Source organism: Sapajus apella, unplaced genomic scaffold, assembly GCF_009761245.1.
Source record: "Sapajus apella isolate SASKATOON/1434 unplaced genomic scaffold, GSC_monkey_1.0 scaffold122, whole genome shotgun sequence".
Classification (NCBI taxonomy): Eukaryota; Metazoa; Chordata; class Mammalia; order Primates; family Cebidae; genus Sapajus; species Sapajus apella.
The window spans coordinates 6635286-6650361 of record NW_022437062.1 but is presented as its reverse complement, the minus strand read 5'-3'; the positions used below and the strand labels follow the sequence as shown (position 1 = coordinate 6650361).

General features: G+C 41.3%; 1 protein-coding gene across 5 annotated transcripts in view; it reads left to right on the top strand.

Moving 5' to 3' along the window:
• The first annotated feature begins 586 nt into the window (after window positions 1–586).
• FMN1 (formin 1) overlaps window positions 587–15076 on the top strand; it is a 419120-nt gene continuing 404630 nt past the window's right edge. The window contains exons 1-3 of one of the 5 annotated variants that reach the window (XM_032261251.1): window positions 587–688; window positions 1188–1324; window positions 13829–13893. The gene's annotated coding sequence lies outside the window, so the exon portion shown is untranslated. The remainder of the gene's footprint in view (window positions 689–1187; window positions 1325–13828; window positions 13894–15076) is intronic. The other 4 variants (XM_032261248.1, XM_032261249.1, XM_032261247.1 and 1 more) reach the window with 4 other exon arrangements.

Sequence of the window (15076 nt, the reverse complement as noted above, 5' to 3'; positions counted from 1 at the left end):
AGGCAGTGTAGGCAGGAGATGCGAGGGGAAAAGACTAATGTCAGGGTTTGGGCTTACGTGTGGATTCTTGAGTTCTCCTCCTTTGCTCCTTTTAGCACTTACCATCAAGAATGGCTAGGCTGAGGGCAGGGTGCAGGGGCCAGGGGTTAGACCCGGCCACTGGAGCGAAACGGCCTCGCCGGATCTGGAGAAGTGGGAACCTCGGGGATTGTGGGAGTTACAGACCGGTTCCCTTCCCTCATTTGAACAGGTCCAGAGCGTGCGCCTTGAGGCGCTCGGAAACAGGCAAGCTGGGGACAAGAAGCGAGAGACTAACAAGCCGTTGCCCTGGCTGTCCTTCTTAGACCACCGCCTCCAATCCGGCAGCCCGGAGCAGACAGCGCCAAAGGACTGCTCTGTAGTCAGGCCGCGCGGCTCCGCAGCTGATTGGGCGCCACTGCTTCCCGCCCCACCTCTCCAGCCGCTTTACGTTTCCACTGGTCTTGAGCCCTGCCTATCAGTTTACTACTCACCTCCCCCAAACAGCTTGTCAGGCCGGCGCGTGCTAGGAAGGCGGGGCCTGTTGCCTTAGGGGCGGGGAGAGGGCGGGGCCTCGGTGGAGGTCGGCGCAGCGGCCGCTTCGGGCTCCCGCTCTGGACTGGAGCGCGGCATCCTCGCTGCAGCCGCTACGGCTGTTGCACCTGGTCAGGTAAAGAGAGTCTTGTCTGTACTGCTGGCCATCTGCCCGTATCTTTTCTTCCCGACCAAAGGCTCCCTGCCCCGCCTTCCCCCGCGGCTTCAGGGTTCTTGGAATGAGGCATCAAGTCTATTTACCCCGTCAGCTTATCTTCCTCCCCTTCTATGTGGTTTCCTCAGCTTCCACACCACCCTGCTCCGAAGTGCGTTGGTGGGCCCTCCGGGTCATCCCAACGCTCCTCACTACAGAACTCCTGTCGAACCTCGCAGGTCCCAGCCCCCTTAACCCGCCAGTGCAGTCTCATTCCCAGCTTGGCACAGGAAAGGTGGAGGGCGGGAGGGCGGAAGGGCGGGGGGAGGGAGAGATACAGCGGTTTTTTTTGAAGCTGGATGTGTTTAGCGCAGAGGGGGAGCACCACAATGGGACTGGACCGAGAACAGAAGCAGCTTCATTACTATGGTTGGCAATGACTAGAAGTGTATCTGTTGCTGCTTTGTGCTTGCGTTTATAGGTGACTTATCATCACCGTTTTCTTCATCATCATCACCATCGCCACTACCACCACCTCCAAGGCCACTACTATCACAGCATCTCTGTTCCTCCATCAGAACTCTTCAAGTTCTGTAAAGGCAGATTCTCCAAAGGCATGTAAGTGCTGACCGATCCCTCAACCCCCTCCCCCACCACCAAATAACAAGCAGTGCCCTTGCCCCGTGAGGCCAGAGCCAAGCCCTCATTTAACTCAAGGACAAGCAGCTGGAAGCAGAGTGTGAGTTGGGAGAATTTTCCTTATCCTCATTTGCAATTGAGATTGCCAAACAAAACCCTTTATTTTAATCATCCAAATTTCTGCTTGCTGTCTGCTGGAGGGTTCCATGTTAGCACTCACACATTCTGAATGGACCGAATGCAGAGTTTGAACCTGTGGTATATATACGGTGTTTCAGTCATGGAGTGGTGAATGTCCAGACCCAATCCTTTAAGAAGATCAGGTCGAGTAGCAGACAATCTGACTTTCTGCCACTGGCTCCAGCTGTACTGAGGCATGTTTACTATTCATGTTTGCATATGGGACATGTGTCATCATCTGCTATGCCATCTTGTGTGTGTGTGTGCTGGAGAGGTCTAGATTTCTGGGAGAAAGAATTATATCCTGTTGTCTACACCAGGTAGCATCTTATAGGCACACCAATGGGATTCAACAGCCATTGCTCAGCTGTTTCTAGGGCTTACTGCAAATCTCTTGGATTGCAGACTTATTAACCCTTTTTTGGGAGGGAAAACAGTAAAACTGAGATTGCATACCAGATTAGCTGTCATTGTGGAAGATGTTGCTTCCACAATGAATCAAAGAGGTCCCAGCTTGTCTTGATCAGATATCTAGACACTAGCCTCCTTTTCCTCAACTCTGTTATAGTCCAGGAGCAGGACCAATGGATAGTTAGACATATTGCAGGAACTAAGAAGCAGTGGCTTCAATGGAGAAAAGCAATGGAGAGGAGTTGCGAGACAATATATTATAATGGTTAAACTCATAAACCTGTCAGACGTAGCTTCATATCTTTGACCAGCCACTAACTACCTCAGATTTTTGCAAGTTGCTTGCCTCTTTAATTTTAATTTATCGTCTGTAAAATAGGGATAATACTGTCTCTTAGGAGAAGGTGTGAGGACTAAATGAGATAATATAGGTAAAATGCTCAGTAGTTTCTGGTACATTATAAGTGGGGAATTTATGGTAACTGCTATTAATACTACTAGCTGAGAAGGATGAAAAACGCCAGTCTTCTTTCCCAAAAGAGTATCCACTTTTTTCCAGCGTCTTTCTCTATCTTTTTTAGGTCTCAGAACTGGTGCAAACGGGGTATGGTAGTCTTCAGGTTCCTTAGAGCACTACATCTTAGAGAGGTGCTGCTATTGAAGCCACCTGTGTTTGGACACACATTTCTCTCATCAGCCTTCACAAGTACTTAGCGGATTCTTAGTTGAGATACATTAAATATGCAGCTTTAGAGAAAATTCCCAGGCCTCTAGGCCTGTACTAGGCTTCTTCTTTCTCACTGAGTGTTCAATGCACTGACTGTGATTGATGAAGCCTTTGTCACAGGCTTAACCCTGCCTAGACTAAATGCTTTGGCCAAGGGAATGGGGTCCCATAGGTCCTATGATTTTCTAAGGGTAGGTCTCATATCCTGGTCATCCTCCCTTTCCCGACATAAAATTGGTAGAGCTGTTCCCAGAGGAAGAGTGGGGGCAGACTGGAACTTGATGTGATGATGGTAAACATCCTTGATAGAAAATTGAGAAATGCTTCTCTCATCTCATATACCATGCCTTGAAATCTAGTTTTATGTTAAAGTTTTGGATTCATGCACACCATTCCAAGCTGTGATGTGTTTTAGATGTTCTTGCTTTTAATGGTTTTCTTATTACAACTTTATATCAGTGTGAAAATTCATAATGGATATTTCATACCTTGTAGTGATGCTACTATTGGTAATATGACCATGTTTAGGGGTTATTCATAATCTCTTGTTGGGACCTGGTTTTAATAGTACCCATTATATTTTGATATACATGGCCTTTGTCTTAAAAATCAGCTTAATTCTCAACAGGTCCCAGCCTGTGTTGACAGAATTACAGCTGTTAATCTGATTTGCCTGATCTTGCAGAGATGCTAAACTATGGGAATTGTATTCACCTGCAGCTAACATAAGCTTGCACCAACAGGCTGGCCTTGTGAAGGAACTGAAGCATCCCTATATTTAGTGTCTGTGCTGAAGTGCTGACAAAGCATCAACTCTATGCTTTATAAAATAGTAATTACTAAAGTGGGAAGATGTAAAGAAGGAAATGAACCTCTTTACCTTGTCAGCCTATAAAGCAAGGGTCTGGGAAATGGAGCATTCCCTCTCACTTGCATTTCTCAAGTTCCCTAGCTAAGAGTAAAAAATCTCCCAAAGTTGTCTGGATTTCTGTGTTTATCTAAGCTTTCAGCAAATACTGCCTTACTGCATGTTTGAGGATGGGGGAGAGAGAAGAGAGTTCATCCTCCTTGTGGACATCTTTACCTCACCACTGCCCTGAAATGACCAAGATCTCTGTAATGCACTTCTCTAGGAGGCAGACTGCTAATTAAGCTTTTTTTCTTTAACCAACTCATCTCCCATTTCCTTAATACTGACTTGTTTTATGTTCCATCTTATTGGAACTCTACCTACCTCTCCTAAAGTGTCATAGGTCACTGCTAATGATGAACATCTTTCAAATTAAATAATATTTTTTTTCTGTGGTCTTCCAAGTGACAGGCTGTTGGGGAAAATATTTTGGAGGTAGCCAGGACTCTTTAATGTTCATGTTTGTCATCAGGATCTGGCCATTAATGGAGAAGTAGCAGGCACAGCCAGAAGGCTAACTGGGAGGATAGATAAGGCTGTCAAAGTGGGGTGGGAGACACCATTAGGATGCTGCTGCCAGGACACTAGTCCTCACACCCCTGCCATAGGCTTTCCAGTAGGAGTGCTCTAATTCATGTTTTTGTTAGAGAAGCTTGGAGAACATGATATGATCTGAAGACCAGTAGTCTAGAAATCCATCAGACAGCAGTGCTTGTTGTTAAACACTGCTCTAGCCATAGTTGCCCTGTTTTTCTGTTTTTTGCCCACATGAGTATCTATCCACATTCATCTAGGCCTAGGTGCTTTCTCTAGTGACGTCTTCTGTGAAATAGGGAAGGAAAAGTAAGGACCTTTCAAAGAGAAAGAGAACTGTCTACTTATTAGGAGAAGCCCTCCCTGGTGATTCACTTACTATAGTAATTTTGGGAAACCTCTTGGTTTACCAAGTGTTAATATTTGGGCAAATGAAGTTGAATGAATAGCGTCTTTTGAGCAGCACACAGGTGATTGTAACACTGTCTCATGCTCTCTAAAATCTCTTCTTTAGAGTTTCAAGAACTCTTTTCAATCTCTTCGCAGTTTCTCTAAGTATCAAAGAGCAGATTTTTTTGCTCTTTGCTATTGTAAGGGTTGCTGAGCCAGAATGGAGAAAGTATTTGGGAAGAATTGCTGTCATAGTATTTAATGGTCTTTCTCCTCTGTGAGAATTACAACTGGGCAAACATTGTTATGTCTAAATGTGTTCAGTCCCCAAGAGGCAGTGAATAAAACCTTTGTTACCATTTTCAAAGTGTGTATTGCTGCTTTGATCTCTTCACTAACCAAAAGCACATCCCTATGGTCTCAGCCCTGTGAGTACTAATAAAGCTGATTTCTCACCATTACACTATGGAGTCCACGTAGCTCGTTGATATTCTATTCTGAGAAAAATGTCCTCAAAGTCTTTTCTAAGGGCAAGACTCAAGTGAGCATGAGTTGTATGTTTTCTCTGTGTCCATTCTTGGCTTAATACAGAAGACTTAAATTCCTTCCTTTGGTTATGTAATCTGCTGGTTCCTCTGTGAAGTAGGTAAATGGTACTGTACTTCTGCAGATGAGGAAATCAAGGACCATAGAGGTTTATGTGTTTGCTTAAGGGTCTGGCTCTCAATGAAATCTGGATAGTATTTACCTGTTAGGCTTGCTTTCTATTTTCTGCCTGTGCTCTAGTAAGCCTCAGAGAACATTCCTGTTTTAAAACATTTTAAACTTTCAAAGCAGGATAAACCATAAATAAAGTTCAGTATTCTGGGTATGAATATAGTGAAAAGCAAGAGTTGCTTTTTTAGGCATTAAAATTATTATCCTTTCTCTTTTTAGATGAAAGCAGCCACTTTAGAAAATTTTCTAAGCCTAGCTCGTATTTGGAGAGCTTTGCAAATAATTTTTTAAAAGCCCACGGTTCTGCAGAAAATGGATTTCATCTACAGAATTGGCATCAGTCTTGTCCTTGTTTGCCAATGTCCTCATCTCTCATTGTTTCTATTTCTATTGTAGCATCCTTTACCTTCTACTTACAGGAGACTAGCTGGGCTTTCCCTCTTTCCTACCCATCCAACCCCAAGTAAATATGAATAAAACATATCACACATAATGGAGGTACTGGCCTTTTGTTAAGATCACTTTCTGATTTATTTTCAGCTGGTCCTAATTTTAAGCTCCAAAAACATAATTTAATTCTAATTGTCATGATTATTTGAAGAACTGAAACTCCATGATACCACATTGTCTTAAGGAAAACTGTGGTAGATTAAAAAAAAACAACAACAACAATGTTTTTTCAAGCAACGAGCAACAGTAACTCTTGTGCCCAGATTTTTTCTAGTTATGTGACAAGATATTTTTCTAGTTATACAGTGGAGAAAACTGAGATGGGAGATAAAAAGTGACTTGCCCAAGGTCACACATGGTCAGTGGCACAGCCAAGAATAGATCCAGGTCACATGACTCCCTGGGCTTTGTTCATTATGTCACTCAACTTCTCTGTAGGAAGTAACAGCCCTGCAGCCTACAGAAACGAAGCCAGTCAACTCTCAGACTCAGTTTCTGGCTATTGGCTTTTTTTTTTTTTTTTTTTTTAATCTTTGGCTAGAATGTATCAATAGCTGCCATATTACAGCACTATCAGCTAAATTCAGGAATTTAACAGAAGTTATTAAGAAAAACAAAATTCGGATATCATAGTCACAGACTTGGCAGATGACAAAGCAAAAGGAAGATGTAGCTGAAGACTCCATAGTAGTTGTGTAGGGAGCTTCTGCTTGAATCGCATCTAAGAAGGAAGAAACACACAGAAGAGGTATATAGTCTAAGACGAGATAGATGTGTGTGTGTGTGTATGTGTGTGTGTGCGTGCATGTGTATATATATATGTACATATACATATATAGATATAGATATGACATGGACCCAGGGAAACAGCTTCAGGAAAACTAAGGTCATTAATGACAAGGGTTTTTGAAAAAATGCTAAGTCAGCTTTTTTAAAAGAGGGCTTTTAGCATTTCAATCAGTGCATGATGTACAAATCCAGCTGCTTGAAAAAGATGGGTCAAATTCACAGAGCGTAAGGAAGCAGAACTACTCAATTTTCATTTTGCTCCTGTCATTTTCATTCAAGGCTTACAGATAAGAATCTCCATCTACAAAGACAGGTATATGAAAATTATCTCTTTATTTTTTAGAAACCATGTTCATTTCTATTTCAAGCCTTTTCTTTGTGGAAAGGTGGAACAATTAACCACAGTCTTTCTCAGGATTATACCACTCCCCAGAGTTGCGTCAAGCCTCCAGGGAACTGACATAGTGCCACGGCATGGGAAGAGGCACCCTCTGGTCACTGAGGCATCAGACTGCACAGGTTACTCTGTAGCACTCAGTAATTCTGTTCTCCCAGCTCTCTCAGTGGTAGTCATCTGTGGCTGTGTTCACATAGAATTCTTTTGTTGACATTTCCTGTGGCTCTTTCTTTCCTAGGTATAGCACACAGGGCTCCAAGGTCATGTGACCTCTCTGGGGACACTGCCAGGAAGTATAGCCTGGGTGTCCTCCTTCCAGGATCCACAAGCCTCTCACCTTCCTTTCCCAACAGCCCTGGGGGGATAATTCTCTTTTCAGGGTTCTTCAGGGCTCTTCATGTCAGTAAATCTCACTCCTTTGTACATCCTTCAAGAAATTCCCTATATTCTAAGAGTTTAGAATTTGGGGAAACAAAATCCAGGAATAATCACAGGCTGTTTATCTTTTTCTCCTTACCACATACCTCTCCTGATGCAATGAATACCAATTCTGATACCTGCCCTAGTGGAGGTTAAACAAAGGGGAAAATACAAGGAGAAATAAAAGTAAACATAGATTAATATCTATGTTTCTGAACACTACTTTTAGAAGTACAGAAATTGGGGATGTCTGCCTTGTTCACATCTATATTATTTTCTCTGGGAATGACCCCAATATAGAGTAGGCATGGGGTCCTTGTAGACATGACTCTGTTGCTGGCCATGACTGGTTAAACTGGGGATCTGGAAATCTGATCCAAGGTGGACCAGATGGAATATCTTCCCAAAACTGGAGTTTTGGAATGAAGGATTGCATTGACTAAGAGTCAAGTCACAGTAAGAGAAGTACATCAGGGAGATACCTGTGAGCCTCATGCAAACGCCACTGGAAGGCTCTTTCTCTTCTTCCAACTCTTGGCCTTTCTCCTCTTTCTCTTATTTTCTGAAATTGCCCATGAATTTCATGAGATTCAATATGCTTCTCTTTTTGCTTAAGATAGACAAAATCAGTTTCAGGTGCTCACAACCAAGAGAAACTTAATAGTGGCCTTCAAATTTGCAAAGGAAGAAAAGCATGATGAACAGGAAACTGAAACTTAAGATAGGTGAAGAGATAGTAAGATAGCATCTGGCTATTTAAGATGTGTTTTTCTAATAATTTAAAGTGACAGTTGCAAGAATTGTATTTGTGATACTGGAACAACTTTCACTTTTTTTTTTTTTTTTTTTTTGAGGAACATTTAAAACTGTAGGCACTACTTTGTAGTAGGGTCATTGACAAACTAGAGAACAGTCAGATGATATGTAGGATTTTCAAGGCTGAACGCTCTTCCATTTGAGGGCTTGCTAATGGGCCTGGGATGATTTAGTCAGCATGAGAAGCTATCTCAGGAAACATGACTGGCGGTCAGGTGTTTAAAGGGCCATTGGACAGGAAAGCAGTTGAATATACTCACTGCAGCTCTAGGAGTGAGAGAAAAACACCAATGAAAATAAATGAATGGAAATAGATTTTGACTTAGAAAAGGAGAGTATTTTTATGTTAGAGCTGTCTGGAAGGCCATGAGGTTTCCTTTTGAGGCAGAGAACTCTGCAATAGAAGAGCTCAAGGTGAGACTGGAGAACCATTCACAAGGGTTGCATTGAAGGAGAGGGCCCAGCCTTGAGAAGGAGGTAGGATGAGATGAATAATGTCTAAGTTTTCTTTAAATCTAAGATTTTATCTATTACTATTTCATTTCATGAATATAGTTTTATAAAAAATTTCTTCCTGACCAAGCACGGTGGCTCACATCTGTAATCCCATCTCTTTGGGAGGCCAATGTGGGAGGATCACCCGAGGTCAGGAGTTCAAGAACATTCTGACCAATATGGTGAAACCCTGTTTCTACTAAAAATAGAAAATTAGTTGGGTGTAGTGGCACATGCCCTCAGCTACCTGGGAGGCTGAGGCAGGAGAACCATTTGAACACAGGAGGCAGAGGTTGCAGTGAGCCAAGATCACAACACTGCACTCCAGTCTGGGCAACAAGAGTGAAACTCTGTCTCAAAAAAAAAAAAAAAGAAAAGAAAAAAAAAAAAAAAACTCTTTTTTTTTTATAAAAAAAAAAAAAAAAAAAACAGTGACTACAAATTTGCATTGAAAGAAGACATTTCTAAAAAGTAAAGGGAACAAAAATTTACTTTCTGTTCTCTAAATTGGAAATAACAGTAATTAAAATTTTTACAGCCAGTATTTCACTCAAATAGAAAACACTTTCTGTAATATTAATAATATAAAACCCAAAGAATACTGAATTTCTATAGGAAACAGTAGATTCCTTGAATTATTTTAAGGAATCGATAGGAGTACTAACTTTTCTCCCAAACTTTTCCCAAATAAATGAAAAAAGTATTGCCACAGCACCTAAACAGGTAGCTCAGGTATTTCTATCTACAACCTCCTAAACATTATGGCTATGAAACTGTTGTATATTTTAAATTATTATTCTTAACTCAGGGGTGAGAACAGGATTATTCTAGTTTGTCACTTACCACAGCAAGCCGATGCTAACATTCAATAATTATGCTTTAGACAAGAAGGACAAGGAAATCCACTTAGTTTGAAAATCCTGATCTTAATGACCCCATTAGACATAGTCTGATATGAAGCCTTCCATAATCTCTCATTCTTCATGTATAAACGTTTAACAGTATAAGTATAACATAGCATATTCATTAGCTCTTTATTTACTTAAGTGGATTACATTTATAAAGAGCATTCAAAAGAATACAGTCTTCTCCGCTTTGTAAAGTGGTCTCAGGTAATTTTAAGGATATGATTTACAACATATGTAAAAGAACAACTCTTTACAGGTCTAAATTATGGCTGGGTGCAGTAGTTGTCACCGATAATCCCAGCATTTTGGGAGGCCGAAGTGGGCGGATCACTTGAGGCCAGGAGTTCAAGACCAGCCTGGCCAACATGGTAAAACCTTGTCTCTACTAAAAATATGAAAATTAGCTTGGTGTAGTGGTGTAATCCCTGCCATTTGGGAGGCTGAAGTACAAGAATTGCTTGAACTCGGGAGGCAGAGGTTGCAGTGAACTGAGACTGTTGCCACTGCATTCCAGCCTGGGTGAAAGAGTGAGACTTGGTTTCAGGAAAAAAAAAAAAAAAATCTAAATTAAAAGGAAAGAAATTTACTTATGAATCTAGAGTCTGATATAAAATTTAAAAAAATCATTTTTGAAAGGTAAAAAATACCAAAAGTATAAAGAAGAAAACAACAATCTATATTCCTACCAGGAAGAATTAACTATATCTTGGCACATTTGTTCTTTAGAAAATGTAGGAAATATCCTTTTAAAAATGATATATGTGATTACAAGAATTCATATAAGGCATTACGTTACAAAGATACATTTTAAAAATAAATACTATCATTCTGATTGTTAACCTTAGGTAGTATCATTTCAGACAACTGTCTATGAATCTACTTGTATGGATATTTAGGTAGAAATGCTTTTATGAAAATGAATAGAGATGCTGTGTATAACAAAAACAATACATTAGTTTTTCTTGAATTTCAAGCAATAAAAAGAAACTAATATATATAATAAATTTCTCGTGCGTTAGCTCCATGAGAGACATTTTAGTATTTCTTTATCCTCAGTGTCCATCATAAGGATTGGCATTCCACAGGTCCTCAAATAATACTTGCTTAATTGAATGGGCCTTTATGTGCTTTTACTATGGTAAGTGCATTAAAAGTTATATCTAATTTTATCTTGACAACAATTTATTAGGTAGGCAGTTATTTTCTCCATTTTATAAATGAGGAAACTGAGTCTCAGTAATATACTAAAGTTACACAACAGTGTTTGGTTGTAAAAGTCATTCTCTTTTCATGACAGCAGGCCTGGGTCATTTATGGTGAAAGTAATAGAGGAAAGAGGCACGTGAACTGCCGATTATAATACAGTGGTGTAAGTCATAGGACAGTGTATTTAAAGTCTACAGGGGAAGAGGCTGCTTGGTATTGAATCTTCATTGTATCATTTATTAGTTATCTGACATCGAGCAAGCCCCTTCACTGCTGTAAGCCCCAGTTTCCCATTTGTAAAAAGGAGTTAGCAATGGGGGGATTAAATAATTAGGTAAAATGTTTATCATAATGCCTGCCACAAGTGCTCAAGAAATAGTAGCTGTTAATAGTATTTTTTTCAGAGTGCTTTGGATGCTCAAAAAAAAATGAGTAATTTTTTCCTCCTGGATTTCTAGGGTAGGTGACATTTGTGGTTAGGCTCTGTTGAAAACATAGGAATTCATCCAGTGAGAGGTAGATGGTGCCTAGGCAGGAAGAGAAGCATGAACCTGGAATGAGAGATCCCGCTGAGATGCATGATATCTGCATTACCCTATGTAACTCCTAACACTTCCTTCCTTCACTTGTACACTTCGAGGGTGCCTAAACAGGAGTATCTGTGTTTAGAGAGGCTGACTTGAAAATAGATCATCTTATCTTAATGGACCATCTTCCCACTGAGTAGGTGAATTAGTCAGTGTCTGTACAGAGCCGAAGAAATGTGAGGTGATAGGGCAGGTTTAGGGCTATTAGTCAAGGAGGCCAGGGGCTATTCCAGGCCAGCTTAAGAGCAATGGTGGGTGCTAAAATCGAGCCTACAGCCTGTCTGAGATTCTAGAACAGTGTTTCTCAAACTTTTTTTTTTTTTCATTATCCCTGCTTTATGCATGAAAAGAGTAAGATTTTCACCCCTTTCTAAGAACCCACTTGAATGAGCCAGACTTCACAGAGCCTTCTCAGGTAAGTTGCTTTCTGCAGATAACCCTAGACTTGAAGTCTCCAGCTGCTGTTAAAAAAAAAGCCACTTTTTTATTATGCTTTCAGCTTTGCTTCCAATGATCCTGTCTAGAAAAATAATCTTGGCTACTACACTAACCTCCCAACTGGCCTCCCTCTGCTTCCAGATCTGCCCTTTCACAGTCTATTTTCCATATAGCAGTCTGAGTGACCTTTTAAGAATATAATCAGGGGCTGGGCGAAGTGGCTCACACCTGTAATCCCAGCACTTTGGGAGACCGAGGCAGATAGATCACCTGAAGTCAGGAGTTCCAGACCAGCCTGGTAAACATGCTGGTAGCCTTTCTCTACCAAAAATTCAAAAAATTAGCCAGGTATGGTGGCAGGTGCCTGTAAGCCCAGCTACTTAGGAGGGTGAGGCAGGAGAATCACTTGAACCTGGGAGGCAGTGAGCTGAGATTGCACTCCAGCCTGGGCAGCAAGAGCAAAAGTCTGTCTCAAAAAAAGAAAAAAAAAAAATAGAATCAGATCTTGTCTCTCCCCAGTGTAAAACTCTCCAATAGCTTTCCATTGAACTTAGAATAAAATTTGGACTCTATATCATGGCCTTGAAAGTCTCCCTGATCTGGATCCTCCCTGTTGCTCTAATCTCATCTGATAACAACCTGTATACTGGGGAAGGTGCTTCCATGTGCATAGAAAGGCCTTTGGGCAGAAAGTCACAGGTGTTTGCAGTGAGCAGCTTTTGGTGTGTGGAGGTGATATCAAGAGTACATGGTGGGCACCAACAGCAGTGCCTACAGCTTCAAAAGAGCACAAAAGGGGATTTGTCTGCTCAGAAGCAGGAGAGACATCTCAGAAAAAGTGACAGTTATGGAACTACTATATGAAAACAGTTTAGGAGTAAAGCGATCTGAAAAAAATTTGTTAGAAGCAAAACTATGTGAAAGAGAGGTAGGTATCATATTCCATGCAGGAGGAACATCATGCAAGGAGCCCTTACAGCAGAAGGAAGAGGCCTGCATGTGAGCCCCCAAAAGGGAACTGGCTGGGGTGTGGTGCAAAAATTAAGCTGGAAAAGTCATCAGGGGCCTGACCACACAGGGCCTTTCAGGCCATGATAAGAGCTAAAATCTGTCTTAAGAGCAGGAGAGGCTGGGCACACTGGCCCATACCTGTAATCCCAGCACTTTGAGAGGCCAAGGCAGGTGGATCACCTAAGGCCAGGAGCTCAAGACCAACCTGGACATCATGGGGAAGCCCCTTCTCTACTAAAAATACAAAAATTAGCTAAGCGTGATGGCACTTGCCTGTAATCCTAGCTACTCAGATGGCTGAGGCAGGAGAATCGCTGGAATCCTGGAGGTGGAGGTTGCAGTGAGCCGATATCATGCCACATTGTGAGCCCCAGAAATTGGGGATCACAATGCTGACCCTTTAAGATCTTCTGGAGTAAGTCTAGGGAACCGATGATCTTGCCTCTTCCATGAGGTAACCCTAATCTCTCAGCTAAACTGCTATATAGCATAGGGTAACCAACCATGCTGGTTTGCCTATGATTGAAGAGTTTCCAGAATATAATCAGGGTTGCCCAGGCTGAAGTTTGCCACTTCAGCCTGGGCAACCAGGGCAAGACTCTGTCTTGGGGAAAAAATAAAGGCAGCAGGAGAGCCTCTGAAAAGATACGGCTGTGTGTGACTAGCTGAGGCATGATGTGACCAGATTTGTTTTAAATGATTGCTCTCATTGCAGTGGGAACACCAAGTAGATGAGCATACGCAGGCTTACAAAGATACAGGATGGCTAATTGGTACTGGCTTGTCTGTGACTTTGCTGGTTTCAGTATTGAAATGTTTGCATCCTGGAAACTCTTCAATCATAGGCAAACCAGCATGGTTGGTTACCCTATGCTATGGAGTAGTTTAGGTGAGAGACGAGGGTTATCTCATGGAAGAGGTAAGATTGTCTATTCCTTAGACTTACTCCAGAAGACCTTAAAGGGTCAGTATCACGACCCCAATTTCTGAAAGTCCCTTCAAATTAGCCACCTAATATATAAAAGAAACACAGCAACACATACACACCTGAGGTGAAAATTACTTCAGGTAAGCCTTGATTTTTTTTTTTTTCACAGGCCTGGTGGCATCACGTTTCTGACATCTCAACGTCTGGGGCCTGCCCAAGCGAAGGCTGATCTAGGTAAGAAAGTGGACTAAATCATGGCGGCACCTTCTGCTCACTGACATTCTGTGCACTGGCCCTGGGCTTCCATGCAGTGTCTTCATCCACAACGTTCTGATTCTAGCCTTGTTTTCTCTCCCACGTTGTTATGTTGTCAATTCCACTAAAGCTGCTCTTTTACCATGTTGTACTACAGAGTAGATTAGTAAGTTGCAGTTGTCCCTAAATAAAGTAAATATTTCCACTCCTGAATTCAACGCTGCCTCCCAGCTCCTTACTTATCTAAGACTTCCTACTTTTGTCTAGTCACCCAACGCAGAAGACTTCTGTTACCGATCAATCAAAAAGAATCAAGGAAGGAATGCTACTACTCCTATTCCTATTAAAAATAGCTAACTGGGCCCATTATGTGTCAGGCACCATTTTAAACACTTCCCACATATATCTGTTAATATTTGTATTAATAAGTGATTCACTCATTGGACAGGCTTTTATTGATCACCCATGATTTTCTAGTTAATCTCTCAAGCACAGGACATGGCAGTGAACAAGCTCTTTTCATGACAGTTATACTTTACAGTTGTGGGGAGAGAAAGAATGTAACCAATAGAAACATACTATGGCAGGTGACAAGTTCCATGGAGACAGATGCCTCAGGGAAAGGGACTCAACAGTGATGATGGCCATAGGCACTACTTTAAATTGGGTGACCAAGGCAGCCTTTCTAATGAGGCATCACTTGAGCAGATACCTGAAGGTAGCCCCAGAGTAAGTCCTAAAGATTCTGGGGCAGTTCAGGCAAAGGGAAGAACAAAATCATATTTTTTTCAGTTTATGTTAGAATCCTGAAATCATACCTCTCATTGTTCCTCTCAGGGATGGATCGACATTTCATAGATCCATCTTTTTCCCTTGTTTAGTATCTGAGAGCATTAAAATTTGTTTTCTTTACTTTTCACTTTCCCTACTGCCATTTAAGTTTGATTTTCAATGGAATGTTTGGTATCAATTTATTCTTTTATTCAATTTTTATACTTTTCATATTTTTCTCTCTTTGGTATATGTTCTAATGGTGGAAAGCCAATTTTGTTCCTAATTATGATTTTGTCTACTTTAATTGTTGTGTTTATTGGAAAGTAAAGATCAAGCTGTCATTCATTATTGGTGGCTACAAATAATATTCTTGGATTTTCAGGCAGAG